The 19,498-nt window shown below is 48.3% G+C and overlaps 1 long non-coding RNA gene across 1 annotated transcript; it reads left to right on the top strand.

Annotated features, from left to right (window-relative positions):
• Positions 1 to 13,029: 13,029 nt before the first annotated feature.
• Positions 13,030 to 17,280, top strand: LOC308200274. The gene is made up of 2 exons (XR_013955407.1): positions 13,030 to 15,028; positions 16,225 to 17,280. It is a non-coding gene; the product is annotated as an uncharacterized lncRNA (long non-coding RNA).
• Positions 17,281 to 19,498: the final 2,218 nt, after the last annotated feature.

The raw sequence follows: 19,498 nt of genomic DNA, 5'->3' as shown, positions 1-19,498 counted from the left end.
GCCTGACCTCGCTTCTGTGCAGGGAAAGTGTCTGTGGGCAGTGTCCTGGCAGGAACGGCTGTGAAATAGGGCCGAGGGCTTCGTGTCTGTGCCAGGGGCTGAGCCCGGGGTCGACTCTTGCCCTGCAGCCCCCAGGGAGGTCCGTGGAGCAGCACCCGTGGTGGGGTTTGCCACTGCCACCCGTGGGGCAATCTGCTGCAGCCTTCAGTGAGAATTGAGTTAATCCACGTGCTTTTCGCCTTAAGGCTGAGCCTTCTGGACGGAGCTTTATTTATTTATTTTTATTTCCTCCTCCAGCTGGCCCGTTCAATGAGCGATCACTGCGGAAGGAATTTCCAAGTCCAGCCTTTGCAATGCGTCTTTTGGCAGAGGTGTGCTCGTGTGACCAGAGGGGTGACTTAGTTCAACGTGTCAGTCAGCTGGGCCTGTTATTTCCTGAAAATGGGAAGAGGAGAGAAAGCAGATAAGCTCAGGGATGGTCAGGACTAGGGGAGTGGGAAAAGGGCAGCTGATGAAGTGCAGGTGTTGAAACTGGGTGATATCTACCACCTTGCGTGGTTAGGGCTAGGGCCTTGGTGCTAAATGCTCATCGTTCTCATGCTTGCTTTGATTCCTTCCTGTAAGGTCCTGGCTCACAGCCAGCATTTAGCCCTCCGTAATAGTCCTCCGGGGCACAAAAAGCGTTCTCGCACGCCAGTAACAGAGCATCCTCGGTAAGAATTTAGCAGGCCTCTGGGCGAACCAGCAAAACAGTGCAACCCCTTTCCTTTTCTCCTCTCCCTTGCTTGAAAAGGTGACAGTGATCTAGCTTTGGTACATAAAAATATATATAAAACAGGATGGGATGAAAACCTTTGGTGCTAAAAGAGGGAAATTAACGTCAGCTGTGTCACCAGATTTAACTCCTTGGCATGAAAAGGTTCTTAGTGCTTCCAGAAACAAAGAGGATGCTTTGCATTGGATTTTGGTCAAGCTGTGGCAGGAGGACGGCAGCCAGCTGTTTAGAGAGGACAGGTCTGTGTCTTTCTGCAGCTTGTAATGGAGCTGAAAGAAGCAATGTGAATGGGTTTGGGGATGGAGCTCAGCAGGGAAAGGGCTGCTCGGGTGGTGGGGCTGGTCCCAGGGCAAGGGCCTGGCCTGACCTGGAGGGTAAATATTCACAGATCAAAGCGAGGCCTAATTCTGGTAGCTTTATCCATGTGGGCATCGCAGCTTTGTACAGTTAATGTGAGCCCAACCTCTTCCCCCAGCCCCTTGCTTTTTCTGTGAAAGCTTATGGAAAAAGCAGATGCTCCTTCTCCAGGGTAGAAAGGCAGATTGAATGCAAGAGTCCCTAGAAGGCTTTTCCCATTACCAAAGTAAAGAAATCGTGGCATAGCCCTGAAAAACTTGTTTGAGAGCCGCTGATGACTTTGAAAACATGAATTTATTAATATCCCTCTGTTACAACAAAAAGGCAAAAGGAACAATATTGTGAAGCCAATTAAGGAAGTGTTCTTTGAAATCGCTAAGGTCCTAACACAGTTTCTGTTATTGCTGAAACATTTCTTAATCTTGCGTGACTTGAATTAATGACTTAAGAGCCTTTTGTCAGATCAGTTCACTCAGTCGTCTCACCATGTGCAAACCCTTCGTATTCTAATGCAGTCCCTGTTGTGCACTAGCATCCAGGGTGCCTGGCTTCCATCAAAAGCCTATTGTGCGCAGCACAGCAAAAATCCAGAGTAAGAAGTAATTCCTCAACAGCATAGATATTGGAACGGTGGGGAAAGAACCAGAGGTGCAGAGAAACCAGTGAGTGCTCGGTGCATGTAGCAGAACTGGAATTGTGTGCCAGTCCTTGGGTACCTGCCCTTGACAGTCCTGCCTGATGCTCAAAAGCAGGGGGGTGCACTCGGAAGAGCCCCAGCATCTTCTTACAGGTAGGAGTAGGCAGAAGTTTGCAGCTCGGCTGTGGAAGGTGCTCTTTTATCAGCTCAGGCTATTTGTGGCTGCCCGAGCACTCTCAGCTGACGGCTTTGAAGTTGATCTGGCGTAGACAGCATGTCTGGCTTCATCCTCGGGGAGCTGGCTAAAAGCTTCCTTAAAAGGCTACTGTTGTGCTTTATTTTGTTCCTAGCTCGCTCCTATTGGAAGCGATGGGAGTTCATCATCGATTTCTCATAGCAGAGCCCACGCGAGTGCTCAGGAGTCAAGCAGGCAGCTAAATTGATGAAAACTACAGACCCTTCTGCAAGTGTGAGCATCGTATCAATATCCGATCCCACTCCTGGAAGTGAAGGCAGCGTGAAGAGCAGCTAGTCAAAACCTGACCTCTGTGGGCCTGGACTGGGATTTTTGCAGCTGTACTGTTCAGGTAGGCTCTGCAGACTTCAGATCTATGTCTTAAGTTCTGTTTGGAGAAGCCTGAGTCATCTCTGCAGGTCTGTGAGCTTTCAAATGACTGCCAGAGGAGCCATGGGGGTCAGGAGAGCTGGGCTGAAAGCTTCAGCCTCAGATCTTCAGCTTCTGTTTCCAACTATTGTCTCAGAGAGGCAGCTTCATTCTCATACTCTAATTAGCACGCCCAGAGCTACTGCTTCTCCCCATGAGACTTACTTCATATCTGGCTTTAGTAGAGCCTGCTGGACTTGGAAGGTTTTGAAACTCTGCTTTAGCCGAACCACCGAGGCGCCCTCCCAGGTTGCAGGGGAGCTCTCACACCCCAGCCCGCTGACTTTCGGGGGGTGAAGCACAGCAGAGCTTTGCATGGAGAACTTTCTGCCAGGACCCTGAGGCCGCAAACACTGTGCCTGCAAAACTGCATAAAACTTTTAGGAAAGAGAAATATGTTCCCTGAGGGGCTTGCTGTTATTGCACCTTCAGTAAGGCCTTCTGTCTGAGGCCTGAAACGTTGCCTGCTGAGGGACGTGTTGCCCTGTCTCTTCTCCCCTCAAAGTGTTGTGTTACTTTTTTATGTAAAATAAAGCCTGTCTGGGTTGCACGCTCCCACCTTGGTCTAGCTGCATGCCCACAAAAGCACCTTGGCAGCTGCCTGCCACGTGCACTCCTGCGGTGATTTCTGCAGGTCACCGCGGAGGGGGCACAGGTTTGCATGTCGGCCTACCAAGGCAGCAGTTATCTCCTCTTCAGGAGTGCTGCCCTGACTCAGAGAGATGCTAGGTGGTGCATACCCTCGGGAGCTCGCTTCAGAGCGGATGAAAAGCTTTGTCTCAGAATTATGTTCCTTCCGAAGTGCTATGGTTTGTGAGCCACAAAGGAGCACTCTGAAACGCCTCCTGGAAAAAAGAAAAGCTCTTTGTTTCAGGCTCAGTCAGGGAAGCTAGATAAAGAAGAAATGGTGTGTTTTTTTATGGCTTGCTGAACTGACAGCTTTTAATTCCTGCACTGACTTTTACTGCAGCCAGTGCTTTACAAGGTTTCCAGCGGAGCTACGTCTCCTCTCCTCTCCTCTCCTCGCTCATCTGCTGCTCCCTCACCCTCCGAGTGTTTATAGCCCTGGTCCCGAGTCCTCCTCCAGCAAAGGTAAACAGCAAATGATGTTCAGCAGCCAGATATATCGGGCTCTCTCTCCAATCCCCAGCTGCACAAATCAGCCATTAGACTTAGATAGATTCAAAGCCACGGGACTTATCTTTTATTCATTATTATTGTAGGAGTGAGTTTATGTTATGTGTAGCCATAACAAGAGCCAGCCCCAGCCTCCCAGGCATACCGAGGGGGTGAAACCGTGCTCCCCCAAACTGAACCAAGTCCAGAGCTGGGTGCTTGTAGCAGAGGCTGGTTGTGCACAGCTGGAGCGGTGCCTCGTTCATCCTTCTTCCTTTCTTTCCCCTTCAGCCTTGAGCTGGCTTTCTGAGTTGCCATTTGCTGGATTTTGATGGCCAGAGCTACGCAAGGCACAGCGCACGCTCCCATGAAGCTGCTGCTGAAATCAATGAGGCCAGGACCTCTCATCGGAGGAAAGCAGCTCCTCAGGTGGGATAGTTTCCAACCCTCCAGTAAAAATAGCAGCTGAATAAATGCAGAAGTTCATCAGTGGGCAAAACCAAACCTGTGTTTGTCCTGAATGATCAATAAATGACATCTCAGGAGCTTCCCCACCCTCGCGACCCACCAAAACTAAGCAGCCTCTGGGCACCCTGCTGTCACCGGGGCAAAAGAGAACAAGTGTCACGGTAAATGATCCTTAGCAAAAGTCTTGCCTTACTGCATAAGATTGCTGCAAGGCTCAGTAAGTGTTAGTCAGTGTTACAAAACGAACTATGAGCTCTTTGAAAAGCAGCTAAAGTCAGCGTAACTTTTTGTCTGGATATATTGATGTACACTAGCCCTCTGCTTGAGTTTGAAAAACAAAGCTGGGTACTACTGCAGATGAACCAAATATTCCTTCAGTGGGGACAAGTAAAAAGATCTACAGCCCAGCCCTGAGACCTTTCCTTCTCCTCCAGCAGTGTCCCAGAGCCCTCCAGTCGTTTCTCTGGTTCCTTTTTCCAGGAGTACAAGCGTGGTTTATTTTGACACTGGGGCTGTTGGGGGAAGTCTGTGCCCAAAGCTGACCCATTTCCCGCATCTGCTGGTGGATTATTCTTGAGCTAGTTGTTCTGTGCTTGGGTCCAGCCTCCACCTGATGCTCTTTTGGGGTTTGTTTGGAAACCACGTGCACTTACAGAGACACGCAGGTTAGGCTTTAGGTGAGAGAGTTTGCTTCTTGAGAGCTGCAAATACCCCTGTGCTTGACATGTACGAAAACCACATCAGGGACAGACCACCAGAGGTGAAACATCCCCTTTCCTCACACACTGCAGTTGGTGTCACCATTTCCTTGGGTTTGTGCCTGACTATGAGGATTTTTATAGGGTTTTGTCTAATCAATTAAAGAAAACAAATTGCAAAATTACCTTCTTATTAAACTGCTCTCACTACGGAAATAAGGCTGATTACTTCCTTGACAAACTTTAATTAGGCAGCTACAACAAGCTGTAATAAAGACCACAAATTAAAAAGAGATCGTATTAAAGGTGGCTTTGTCAAATCCTGTATTAATGCTGGGCAACACACACAGTGATTAAATGATATGGAGAAGCTCCTCTTTTCTACTTGGGTAAAAATCTATCATATTCCTGGAGGAAGATCAGTTTATGTAAAAACATCACATTAATAGCCGACACATCAATGAGTGTTTAGCAGCAGTTTCTTCCCATCAGCAGCTCTTAACTTGCATTTTTTTGAGACTCAGCCTTTACAATGTTCTTTATCTTTTCTCTAAATTTATGCTTGTACTACACATGACCCAAGGGTACTGCAAAGCCTCTGAGAAATAGAGAAGCTTTATTACCTGCACATTTATTCCCCAATTTGTCTTTCCTCTTCTGGTATTTTAGTGCTCGGATTCAGCTCAGCTGAAAACAGAACGCAATTTGAGAGCAATTTGCATAAGAATTGTAAGCAGAGGCCCACACAAATTAGGCATTAATTAATGAGCACCTAAAGCCTTCTGCTGAATGCACCCCGAGGAGAAGCAATGCTGAGAGTGCTCAAGTATGTGTGAGGGAAAGAGCGGGTAAGCATATCAAATGAAGCAGCAATGCTTAATTCTTCTCCAGTATTTATTATAGCCCTTGGGAGCACAGGGGAGCTGCAGGCTCTTTGTACCCCCAGAGCACGGCAGGAGCTGCCCCTGCAGCAGGGCTGGGTTAGGAGGAAAGCTCGGTGTGTTCGCAGGGTATAGCTGTGAGGTTGGGCTGGGCTGGATGTTGGAGGCCTGTGGTATGGCAGGGGCGATGCCCTGATGTCCTGAGATATCGGATGCCTGCTGGAGGAGGCAGGTCTCTGCTGCCCAGTGTGGGGTCTGGGGGGGGTTACCCCCTATGGGGTAACCTCTGCTGCTGGTCCCTTCCTGCTGCTGCTGGTCCCTTTCTGCTGCTGCTCTGCGTGACGCAGCTCCCCCCGGTCTGCCAGGTGCTGAGGCCAACAGGTCTCCACGCCCTGGCTCCTGTCCCAGAGCTCTCTTGAAATCCAGTATTGAGCTAGTCATTCCTCATGCCTACGGTGTTGATCTCAGTGAGAACAGGGACATCCATCAGCGGCAGTTGTGGCTAGCGTCTCTGAAATGTATTTTGCTTTGTTTGTTTGTGAGCTGAGGACTAGTTTCTTTGTGATAAGAGTGTAAGAATACAAGCCCATCCGTTTTCCTAACTTAATGTCGTCTTCTCTCCTTCCCTGCTAGTTAGAATCCAAAAGACATCAAATATTTAATGAAGGATGTTTTCTGATGTGTTGTTCGTTCAGAAACTCCTCCGCCTTAGAGTCCGTTAATTTATAGGGAGAATAAAGAGAAAGGGGGCCCTGCTGATAACAGAGACTTGCTGCTTTGCTGTTTTTTCTGTAATACGCTGCTGCATTATAACTGCATCTCCCTGAAGGTAATTACCACAGAAGCCATCAGCTCACTCTCAAGAGATCCCCCTTCACAGGTGTGTGTGGTGGGAGCCAAGCCCTGCCTTCCACGTGATGCGCACACAAGTGAGCTCTGGGATGCTGCTCTGAAATCAGGTCTCTCAATTACTCATTAGCTAATGGCTCCTTGGGGAGGTATGGTCTGGGACTGGGGAACCTGCCTAGCAATACAGGACCAAAAACATAAGGGTTTTATGTTATTTAGAAGAACAGAGGCTGCTGGTCCTGGTGCTGCACTGTTAGCCCAGCCACCTCCCAGCTCCCAGCGCTCTGCTGGTAGGTGCTTGCCTGTCTTCACGGTGCAGGCTGCAAACCCTCCCCAGTGCCCACTGGTTGGGACAAGCATCCCACAGCACGTGCACCACCCCACCTCCAAGCTTCCATGCGTGTCGGAGCCCAGCTCCTGGCTGCCTGTGCCGTGGTGCTCGGGGAGCCCTCTTGCCCAGACCTCGGCCCATCCATTCCCTTGTGTGCCTGCTGCTCTGCTGGCCAAAGTAGCCAAAGCAAAGCTGCGTGGAATACTTAAGCTCTTTTCCAATAATTTTTTTTTCCTCTGCTTTACTGCAGGGCTCTTAATTTGATGAATTCATGTAAGACATGCTAATGTAGCAGTGAAGACAGCAGGCAAAGCTCTGTCTGCTGATCCCAGACACAACAGACTTCAGCTGCACCGCTGAGCATGGTGCATGCTGATACCACTTAAAAACTGCCATAAAGAGAACAGCAGTGTCTGGGCTCGCCTCTGAAGAAGGCGTTTGTGGCTTTTCAGTTCTCTTCTCTCCCTGTGATAGGACTGTGAGCAGTTGTCTGTGCGACAGGAGCAGGCTGTGGGGCTCTGCTCCCAGGTGCTGAGGGCGGGCGTGCGTCCTACCCACGGGTACAGCCGGGTCCCCGGCTCAATGCCGGGCTCTTTCATGCCTGAGGATATCACGGGGCGATGCTGTGTGTCTGCAGCACAGTACAATACGGCCATTGCAGTGTACTATGTGTGAAGTGTGGCAAAAAAAGGCTGAGACCACTTCTGACACCACCACAGTGTCTGTGTCAGACAGAGGAGATGGATATAGAGAAATGTTGCTCCAACTATAGTTATACATGTATATACTTCTTCTGTTTGGCTTTTTCTAGTGTGTTATCAGTCCTTGAGCAGCTCGGGCTTCCCACACTTTACCTGTAGAAACAGAGGTCTGATTCTGGGCTACAGGAGACTCACTTATTGTGTTTCCAGAAGCAGCTCTCCTGTGGCTGCTGTGCATGGCGACGTGTTGGTACTTTCACAGCACACAATTGTCATGGTTTGCATGTTGAGAGGCAAACTTACAGTGTCACTGTCTGCTTGAACTTGCCCACAGCATGTTCTCATATGATGCAGGTTGAAATGGAGCCACCTTGGGACGCCTGTGCCTAGAGAGAGCAGCTCCAGCCAGAGAGGGCGAGATTGCTGGGTTGCTGTTTTGAAAGATAAATGACCTGGCTGAGAATGGCTGTCTGCTCATACACGGAGCATTTAGTCACGTGGCGTAAAGCGGCCTATCTAGAGCATTAAGGTGTGTGGTTTTGCAGTGCATAAAGAAGTCACAAATTAGCGATTCTGTGTGGCTGCTCGCCCCTTGTGTGCAGCACTCCAAGTGATTACTGCTCTCCTCTTTGTCTAATCAAAGATCCTCAGCTCAGAGCAGGTTTCTAATTGAAACACTTGAGCACAACATATCTCACTAAATTAAATAACCTTTACCCAGACAAATCACTGCGTAGATCTGAGTCTCATACACAACAGATTCTGCACCTACCCTGTGTATGACTTTTTTTTTCTCCTTCCCATCTGTGTAAACAGCTTCTGAAAAAGCTTTCTGAAAGGTAAATACTAATAACCTAGACTTTGCAATATTGCATCTTCACACAACTCCTTTCAAGATACCTACTAAAAATTATAGCAAGGCCTTTAACTTTAGATGAGATGCTTGGACACGCTTGTGCTGGGAGAGAGGCCGGCCCTTGCCCTCCCTGCGGTTGAAGTGAATTAACTTAGCATGCTCTAACTCACATCCAAGGTTGGCTTTGTGGGGTTTGTGGGGTTTCTTCCTCCCTCTGTCAGAGGCAGGGACATCTCGATCTGCTGCTGCAGCACGCAGCTGAGCATGTTAAAGCACGGCTGATGCAAGCTGGCTGGATTTGTTGAGCCGGGGCTGCAGTCCCAGTAAATCAGAGCTAGCTGTGCATGCATGCAAGCGTTTAAAGTTACAAATGCAAGCTTATGGCTTGCGCTTGAGGATATGCAGCTGTGCTCTCGTGCTGACTTTGAGTCTGTTCATGTCTTAATGCTGCAGCCAGAAGATAGGCGATATGGGTGGAGGTCATCAGTTAAAGAGCTTATCCTAAAAGGATAGTGAAGCAGATTTCTATATGCAGGAAAATATTCAAACATATGGCTGAAAAAGGTGCATAAAATTGTGTCTCAAAAGAGATTCTCGGTGTGAGGTTATAGCAGATGGGACCTCCTGGGACCTTGTGTGGAAGGGGTCAGCCCCATGCTTTTCTCAGGGAGGGTCTCTTGGTGCCTTCTCTGAATATGTTCTGCCTCTTGCAGAGCTCAGCTGTTTGTCTTGGGAAGAGCTGCTGCTTTAATGCTTTCACTCTTTCTCTCTCAATTCCTGTATATAAGAGCCAAAGTGGTGTGTGGCCAGGGCTGTCCCCGCGAGCAACCTGCCCTGCCCTCGGTTCTTCCCTCTGTAACACAGCAGAGGGAGCCGGGCTCGCTGCCCCTGCCTTGCCACCGTGGCCATTTGCCTTGCTCGTTGGGCCAGTTGGACGTATCCGGGCTGAAATGGGGCCACTGGAGCCTGCAGGGCTCAGCAGTGCTGGCTGTGCTCCTCTGCGCAAAGAACTCTAATGCTCTGGATAGCGGCAGCATCATTTTTTGACCAGGTTTCCCCCAGGATCACGACAGCAGCACCACGGGCTAGAGGAGAAGTGCCATCCATCAGTAACGCGGTGGCAGCTATTGATGGGAGCTGACACAGCCAGGTGATAAGCTGCAAATTAGATCTCTTTCTCAATAAGCAGTCATTTGCAAGGCACTTTTGTATTTTTCTTTTCTTAAAAAGTGTGATCAACAGCTCATCACTTATGGATGGGTATCCTCCAGACAAGGGACTGCTCACAGACAGTTCACTGGAATTGTTCCTGCTTTCTGGTTTTGATCTAAACCATCCGCTGATGAATTAGAAATATTTTTAAGGACAAGAGGATGGTCGATGCCATATTTCTGGTGTAAACTTTAAATAGGGAGGCATGTGTTAAAACTCATGGACAATTTGTGAGCATCTCTCAGACATGCCAATCTTTCCTTGGCATCCGAATCATCCTTAATAATGAATAAAGCTGCTGATATCCCCAAACAAATGTGAGCTTGTAGTTTGCCAAGGGAACAGATGCTGAGTTGCATCCCATTGTATGGTTAAAATCCCCAGAAAAGGTTTCTTAGCAAAAACTTCTGACCATGTAAAATTGTTCTTGGGGTGAACATGAAGGGGACATGCAAGTATCCCCGATATATATTGCAATGGTATAAATGAAACTAAAAATCTGCTGATAATATCTGGAAAACAGCATCAAAAGGAAACGATTGGTCATCTTTGTGCTGGCTATTATTTTTTCATGGCTGCCTTGCAAGCTTTTTTTGGTCAGTCTGCATCCCGATATTGCCCCCAGTTCATACAGAAACGTGTTAGCTCGTGGGCAGAGCTTGCTGTGTGCCAAGTGGTGATGAAGTGTCACCCCTGAAATCCAGCTCCGAGTGTGCATCCTGTGTCACAGAAGGATGGGTCTATATTTCTTCCTTAAAGCAAGCTGTAAAAGATGTGGCGAGCGCCCTGATCACCACCCCAGAGGCTGCTTCTGCCTGGACGTGATTCGCCCCTGCCACTTCTAGGGAACTGCACTGCACCCGCGGGCTTGGCAAAAGCTGTGCGGTTTTTAACCATGATAACCAAAGTGAAATTAACGCCGTTAATAGGCTCGTTATCTAGTCCTTTTAATAAACTCTGCTTTCTACATGTCACGAAGGACCCCACTGTGTCAGACGTGGCAGAAGTTTACCCCCAAGACGGGACCCATAGCCCCTCTCTAACTGCAGCACGCTCAGCGCAGCACCGAGCACGCTACCAGGTGCTATCTGAGCAGGACTGCGGAGCTGCTCAAGTCCCCACCCTAACAGTTCAGCTCAAAACTGCTGAGGTTTGTCCAACCAGCAGCACTGTCAAATACAATTGCATTATACAAAGAGGCCTTGCGAAGTTGGTGCTCGTCGCTCTCCTCTTCGATGTCGCTTGTAAGCTGGCAGGCTGAAATAAGACAGGCCGTTGGTGCTGCAGTATTTATTTCTGCTACCTCTTGTGCCGTGCATGTATTTTGTAGGCCGTGTGTATCTACGTGATCGAAGTCCTGTGAAAAGATGTAAGTCATAGGTCTGACATGGCTATAAGATTAAACCTCGTTATAGATGGTGCGGAGTGCCTCTAAATGGTCAGAGCGCGGCCAGTTTCACCCCGTGGTCATCGGGATGACAGGTTGCCTTTGACTTCACGGGTACAGCCCAGGGCTGGGGCATTCAGACAGCCCACACCTCATGTTGCAATGTGGAATGTGTTAGATGACTTTCTCAGGAATTAAACCGTGGGGAAAAAAAATGGTATAAACTCAGTGACCAAAGATGTTATGGGGGACTTGGACCCCATACCTGTTATTAACTCAGGAGGCGTTTCTACAGCATTTTAAATACAGCAGTCCCCAACACAGGTGGCTGCAGACGCCTGCAGGGCTTCGTGGTGAGGGGCAGAAGTCCCAGTCAGGACGGGGAGCGGGGCGGGGGCTCCAGCTGCAGGTGGGGGTGTTGCTGCTGCAGGAGACGGAGGCACTGGAGGCAGGGGAAGCCTGCTGGCGCTGACGGTAGCTTGTGGGGTCTCCCATCAGGTGTATTCACCACCACCTCTGTGATGTCCCAGCAAGGCAGATGTGAGACTGTCTGCTAATTACAGCGTTACTGGAACTTATGAAATGTAGGGGGTTTGTTTGTTTGTTTTCAAGCAGGTACACGGGCTGCAGAGCATTGCTGTCTCGCAATGCTAAAATGCAATTGTATTCCCCCCCAACATGGAAATCCCTGTGTCCTGGCTTCTCCTGGAGCTCTGGAAGCTCTCCCTTCTGACCGCAGGGAGAAAACACAGCCTGGGGAGCCTTCCTCTGGTGCGACGCGCCTAGCAGCCCCTGCCAGCTGGATGACAGATGTTGTCACCTTGAGGTTCCAGCTGCAGAACTTGATGGTTTTGTGTGTGTCTGGGGAAGCTTTTTATTTGCCTTGATTTGTTTGCCGTGTTTTAAAGGACTGGTGTAGTTCAGTGTCTCCTAAAAGATGAAATACTGCTGGTGGTGCATCCCAGTACCCAATCCTTATGCTCGTTTCCATAGGGCACTGTTTGCTCAGGAAAATGAGATAGTAAAACGACAGAGACTGTGGTTGAGTGAGCTATTAGGAGAGTGGAGTTGTATCAGAAAACTTGTACAAGGATGTGGGAGACTGACGGCAAACAAGTCTCTGGTTGTTCATAGGAACTTCTTCATCCGAGATTAATGACAGGAGGTTACTGGCATCTTGCTCCGTACCCTTTTTTGGCTCTGGGACACTTGCCAAAGTTTAGACTCCAGCTCTGAGTGTTGACAGGCAGAGAGATCGCTTCAAAATGTGTTATGGACATAATTAGTTACTGTTATCACAGTTTTCTTAATTAGAATATCATAAAAAGGGGAAGTGTGATGATTTACACGGGGAAGATCAGGAGAGCAGCAATTCTAAAGGCCAGAGACTGAATGTCAGATAGCAGCAGAAAGGTTATCTGCCTTTTGGATGAGCGATGGTGCTCACCTGGGATGTGCAGAGCGATGCCTGGAGGTGCTCTCGCTGGGCACTCAACTTTTTTTTTTTTCCTACTTTCAACTAACTCAGCCAAATTGTGCAAGCCTTTGTTCAGCAGTCGCCCATCCATCTCCTGCAGAACGGCTCACCCCTGCCAGGATCCTCTGCAATGCTGATAACTTGTAAACGTTAAAAGAAAGCTTATTTTTACAAAGGCAGCAGCTTCTTTCAGAAGCTACATTTCCTTCCTGCTGCTTCTAGACAAGAGAACCTAAGACATCCAAGTTATTTATTTTTATAATTATGGGGAGAAACTAGAAACTTGTTCAGAACAAGAAAGGAAGCAACCAGAGGAAACTCAGTTGTTTTACTGATACCTTCCTTGGCAGAAATACTTAGATCCCTGGCAGATCCTGTGCCAGCCTGACAGAGGCAGGGTGCCTCCAGGCCTGCAGCGCAGCCCGGGGAGTCCTGCTTCAGCGCCGGCGGGGGGCTGCTGCCCCTTGCTGCTTTCCACATCTTTATCTATCGTCCTGACCAAATGCATTTGGAAAGAGAATCTCATCTGGGCGCTCTCTCTTCCCGTGGAAGGTTGGACCTGATGATCTTTCAAGGTCTCTTCTATGAGGTAGTGATTGACTTGTTCCTGGGGATCCTGGGAACCCACGTGTGTGCCAAAATCCTGTGCTCCCAGCATGTCCCCTAACCCTGGGGAGTCTGCAGCAATGCCAGGGCACCCTGCCTGCTCAAGGGAGCACCATCCACTCCTCTGTGCACCTTGCAGAGAGCCGTGGCACCGGGATGCGCTGGGGTTAATGAACCCCTGCCTCCCCCTCTTCCCTCGACAGTTTATGGTGAGGTTGAACTTCAGGTACTTAAAATTCAGCGTGACTCTCTTCCCCGCCCCCCCCACCCCATGAAGTAGTGACTGAATCATAGCTCTCCCGAAGGCAGAAGCTATGTTTTTTCCTGCTGGCTTTCCCTGAGCATGCGATTGCACAAACTCGCTCCTTTATATACCCGGCTCCTCCGCCCCCTCAGCGAGCACTCACACACTTGCTGCTCCGAGAAGTTACGATTGCAGGAGCCAGGAAGTGTCTGCACCCGTCAGGGATAACCAAAACCACTGCTACAAATGCGAAGAATTGGGATTTTGGCTCTAAGCTCGTCCCGGGGAAACGTCCCCTTTTGCCCTGGGATGAGCGTGGGCTGCGGTGCAGCAGCACCCTGCGCGCTGAGCTCCCAGCTGTGGTGCTGGCATCGCCTCGCAGCAGCCCACGGGCGATAAGAAGGCACGGGAAAGGAGCCTGGCCTCAAACACGGGCTGCTTTCCTCTGCCGCTGCGCTGCTGCTTCTGCTCGGGAAGAATGGAAAAGCAGCGCGGGTTAGAAACGCACCAGGCCCCGCACGTTTGTGCGAGGGGCCTGTAATTTTCGCATTTAACACTCCGTTAGAGCTAATGGAAAGCTGATATTTTTCTGTAGGTGTGAAATTAACCTTTCAATAAAACTAGGAGCTATCTCAAGCGTTTTTCCGAGCTGAAGTTTAAAATAGAGCAATTATGAAACTTGCTGAAAGACTGCCAAGTTTTCTTGTTGAAAACTGCTGCAAATGAATTATGTTTCCCTTGTGATTCACAGCATAGTGTGAGGCAACTCGAGTTTGTATTTGAATCCGCTTCCGCTAAAGACTATTTGCAGCTTAAAGAAATCTAATTTTTTGGTCAAAGTTGTCAGGCTCCATCAAATAAAATGGGCTGCAATGTCTGATATTACAAATTGCTTTAAAAAAAGATATTGTTTTTATGAATGCCACATGTAGTAATTATATGTCTGCACAACAGAAGATTGTCTTTGAGCAAGAATGGCTGGTGCTGAGCAGAGCAGCTCCTGTCCTTGTGGAGGCTGTGGCAGGCAACGTGGAGAGGAGTGGAGGTTTTCTTCTCCTTAAATCTTAGCAAAGGGCAGTTACTGGGCCAGCCCCTCGTCCTCAATGCCATCCTCCATTATTCCCATTTAAGTTAAAAAAATAAATAAATAGAGAGAGAAGCTAAAGCACATATAGGTTTTGCACTTGTGGCCTCTGTGTAGAGGTCCATATATAGATCCAACGGGATTGCCATGGGATGCTGGAAAACTAATAAAGCTAGCCTCCATTCTGGAAATTCAGAGGGCTTTGCATCCTGCTCCTAAAACCAAAGGGTTAAACATTGCAGCTCGCTGCTCTTTTACCCAGTGCCATTCAATCTGGGCTGCAAGGAAGAAATTTCTGGGAAAATGGAAAATGTCAGCTCTGGTCTGTGGCAGTGCCACAGCTGTGGTGCCTCGAGTGAGCTGAAAGCTGCTTCGCCGGCCAGTTTGCTGGGAAAGGGATTGAACTTTGTGAAATCTGGCTCATAGGATGTGAAAATAAAATGGGCCTGCAGAACGGATTTTAAATAAGGAATTAACATTTGAAATATTTCTGTGTGGAAAGGCCTTGTGTCACCGTATACAAACATCTTCCTTTCATGTGTATTGACACCTGCAGCTTCAGTTGGAGCCTCGTAAACCAACAATTTGGTGACCTTGAGACCCGACAAAGCGAGTCTTTCTGCTGGTGCTGGGCGGTTGTGGAAAATCCACATGCCTGGAAACATAAATCCCATGTAATGGCAAGGTAATTCTTTGAGGTATTCATATCTGAGGTTAAAAGAGCATTTACCATTTATTTTCTAATTGCTTTCTAAAAATAGTCCAGAGGAGGCAACAAGCTCCTGCCCAAACCACCCCCATGCCCATTGCTCCGGAGGCAGGAGCAGCAGGTCTGAGGGCAGGCGACAAGGTGGTGCCCAGTGGCTCTGCTCTCACTTTTTGCTGGGTTCTGGCATGGAAACTGGGCAGGCAACCTCCCGAGGGTGGAGATGGAAATTACAAGCTAGACCCGAGAGCCAGGCTGCTCTTGGGACCCTGGCTGATGCCCATCGTGCTCTCCCCACTGCCCAGGGACCCCATCCCTGCAGAGGCAAGGCAGGGTCTGCTGACACCCCGTTCACAAAATCAAGGCATTTTGCCACTCACTGTAGCTTAAGTAATTACAGGTGTGACCGCTGCAGCTCGCACACCACACCGACTGTACTTTTATGGGAACTCTGTGGTTTATCAGCATATCGTGACCCAAACCCCATCCGCCTCGCCTCCAGTTTGGGTCAGGCAGGGGCACTGCCGTGAGCAGGGCAGGTTGGGATGAACAAGGCGTGTAGGGCTGGGTTTTGGCTCACAAATGGTGCTCCCAGCCTTGGTCTTGCTGAAGGACTTTCTCGTGCTCCGTGGGCTGCTCTTTGGTGCAGAGCGAGGTGCGTCTGGGGACCTGTCCTGGTAGAGAAATGTCAGCTCAGCAACAACTGAATTATTTGCAATCACCCCTGTGCCTGTGTATCTAATTAAAAAGAAACCATTAACATGTCAGAGTAACTGATATTCTAGCAATCTCCATAATTATCCTCCGCAAATGTCTGTCAGCTGTACCGGGTTCATATATTGCCATCCACCCTAATGGGAGGTGTGCTTGTGTAATGGGCTTGGTGCTAGCAGCTTGAGCAAGGTGAGGATGATTTACTTCGCTGGAGACCTGTTTTGATAAATGTAATAGCTAGTAGATAATTGATTTCTTGGTAAAATTCAGCTGAGTGTGTCATGATTCTTGAAAAATACAGCCGAGTGGCTTCTAAAAGCGATGAATAATGTTTCTGATCTCGTTTATGCCAGCCTTGCATCAGTGTAGCTGCAAGATTTGGAGGGCGAAGGCTCAGCTCTAACAGCACCAAAGTCAGCGTTGATTTGAAGGATGCTGAATGTAGGCCTGTTGTCCCACAGCCACCTGCACAGCCCCATGATGGGAACAGGTTCCCGAAAAAGCAGAGGACCTGGTGCACTACTGATGGTGTTTGGACTCTCTCCGGAGTGAACCAACCACCCAGCACTGCTTCTGAGGATGAGAAACAAGTCCTTAAAAGAGCAGGAAGAAGGACTTTTGTCATGGGTGGTGTGTGTCAAGCCAGCATAAATCGGGTGGGGGTCCCTCATAGCACAGAATTAAAAGCCACAGAGCAATGCTCATCCCGGGGGCGCCAGTGCAGAGTAGTGGGCACTCGGGGAATTCCAGGTTTCACAGCCAGAATAGCGTTGTACAGGGACCAAGCTTGACAGTTGAGATTTTCCGTGTATTTTTACTACAAAGAAATTCACTAGAGGTTTTAAAGGACAGAAGTATGGAAGTTCCTTTTTATCATAAGGGGGGGGGGGGGGGGGGGGGAAGGGCATTTTTTCCCCCCTCATGCTCATGTTCTGCAAGAGCTGGAACAGTGGGAGCTCTCTTCTCCATAGGTGTTCAGACGGGAGGGTCCTGACCCAATGGATAATTCTGGGAAATTACCTTGTCTCCTGTCTGAAATCACTTAACTGCAATAATAAGTTGTCAAAAAGCTGTAACAGATGTTGATTTTTTTTAATTTTTTTTTGCCAAAGGTATTCTTGTAGAATGAGCTATGCCTGGGCTCGTGCTATAAACAGCAGCAAGAGCTCATCAGAAACTCCCCGTTATAATATTGAAAGTGTGACCACGCTGATGAGAGCAGCAGCCATGGGTTTGAGCCCATCCTGGCTTACGGTGTGTTGTCAGTGCCAGGGGTAGTTTTGGGCTGCCATTTATTAAGGGGGAACTCTCAGCTACTTCTTCTGTCTACAATTCTTTTCTTGCAGCTTGATCATAATCACCAAATTAGCTCAAATTAGTTGCTAATTTTTTGTGTAGCCACTTTGCCTGAATAGTTTTCTATTGTAAGATGCAAGAGGGAAATATTTGTGCTGGGTTTCTGAAAGGATTAGATTCTTGCACAGCTATTAATCTTGGAAGCTGATCAAAAGAAAATTGCATTTCCTATTTCAGTGCATAACACTGTTCCTTATGTGGTTAATAGCACAAGGGGCCTCGCGTTTTTAGCTGTCAGGTGCCAAGCAAGTAAGATGTTCTCCAGTACGCCACCTCTCCCCAAGGTCCTTCAAAATTTCTGTTTAAATAAGAAAATTAACATTACTCAATAATGCACAGTTGAGGGACTTCAACCAGCTCTCATTTAAGTCAAATAAATTAGCAGAACTCTCTCTACCTTGGATAAAAGAGATTTCTTTGTAAGTGAGTTACCTGCTGGTGCCAAATCCTTCTGGTTTTGAGTTACTTGAGCGTCGTCGGTGGGGTCGTGCTGTCTGGGGGGATGCTGAGCTGCAGAGAGGGCGAGTGGTTGCTGCAAGGTGCTTCACGCCTGCCACGTGCGTTATCTGTCATCATTATTTCCTGTTCTCACCACCAGACCCTGATTATGGGCTCATGTAAAAGATAAATTCTGCTGCCTGATTAAATTAAGTCTCCACAAAGTGGAGTAGAGGGTGTGCGGGGAGGGAATTCCTAAATCTGCCACCAAAACAGGGGCAAAAGCACAATATCCGTAGAGCTCCCCAGAAGGCTGCTCAGGGAATTTCACAAACCTTCCAGAGGCAGGATAACTCATTAGGAAAAAAAATGCCTGTTAAAAGCAGATCAAAAAAAGAATAGATTTCTCTACTTAACAAGGCCAGACAATATTAATATGCAAGTGCAGGGAAATGGCTAATGAATAGGATTCATCCTTACTAAGGCAATCTATAACCTCTCTGAGTGCTACAAGTGGTGGGGAAGTCACTGCTGAAGTGACTGGAATTAATGAGCCGTCACAGGAATTTTATCAAGTTTTATAGAAAAGTCTTTCACTTGCTCCCGAGGAGATGGAAATATTCAGCGAGAGGCAGAGAAAAAAAATTTCTTTGTATCTGCTTAAAGGCTGAATGATCATGAAGGCTATAAAACCCGTGAGCTTAGGAAGCTCTTGATGCTGAATTTTTATGGGAGCTTTGAACGGCATCAGTCCCATTAGTAAAGAAATACATTTAACCTCTTCAATCTGCTGGTTTACCTCCTACGGCTCCGACCCGTCAGGATTCTTCAGTGCACGAGCGCGTTCAAAACACGAGCGGCGGCATGAATAGGCCGGACGGGGTGTGGGCTTTGATGTAGGGTTTTAATAAAGACGCTCGTCTGCAGCTTGCACAGAACTGTTATTACTTAACGTTTTCCCAGGGCCAGGCAGACTGAACCAGCCTGCTTTTCGCTGATTAGCAATGGTAATAGTTTTAGAGGAAAACAAAAGCTTGAAGGCCTTAACGTGCTGCGTCGGTGACTAGGTGGCAGGTCAGGCTGCCTCGGTTCTCTGCCGGGTGTGTTTAGGGTGGAGCAGAAGTGAAACGCCACTGTTCCTTCCTGTAGCTGAAAGCTGAAGCTCACAATTGCCGTGCCAGGTAGTTACCATCCGTGTCTGCTACCTTGCATGAACTGGAGGGGAAACATTTACACCAGAGTAGCTGTGCTATCAAAGACAACTTATTCACATGTCTGTTTCATGAAAATACATGTCCTCTTGGATCAGAGCTCACGAGAAGCGCTCGAGTCTACATTCATCCCCTTCTTTGCTGCTGAGCTCTTGGTTTGAGCTTCACCCTTCTCTAGAAGTATTTCCTCTGAGAAACTGAAAGGCTTCAAAGGATCAGGATGTGTTTATGTGTATGCATGCAACTACTCGTAATTTCCTGTAGCAACTGTCATCCTCTTTTTATTAAAAATCTCTCATACATATCTAGAGTTATATACATATACAAATTGCATGTAGGAGTTGCTCTCAAGTATCCTAAGAAGAGTGCAAAATAAATAAGGGAAGATGCAGGACAGAAATGAGCTTCCCTGACATTAACATTTTGTGTCTGTGTATAAAAGCACTACGTATAATGAGACGGTGCAAGCAAACAGCAGTGGTCTTTCCTCTGCTTTTGCTCTGGGATCCCAGTGGCACAAGGATCCAGCCCAGGATCTGCCCCAAGCTGGGATAGATCCAGACTGAGCTCTGCTCCAGCACCACGCTGGATGCAGCAGGGAGCACCGACAGGGGAAGGTGCTGCTTGCCAGGCAGCCACAAGTAACAGCAAAGACACAGGCAGAGGGGAAAATAAACCCTTTCACGGGTTTCGTCTTGATGAGGAAACTAAGCTGCTGGTTTTATTCCTA

Source organism: Anser brachyrhynchus (genome assembly GCF_964034855.1).
Source record: "Anser brachyrhynchus genome assembly, chromosome: 10".
Taxonomy (NCBI): Eukaryota; Metazoa; Chordata; class Aves; order Anseriformes; family Anatidae; genus Anser; species Anser brachyrhynchus.
This window is presented reverse-complemented; position numbering and strand designations above follow the sequence as displayed.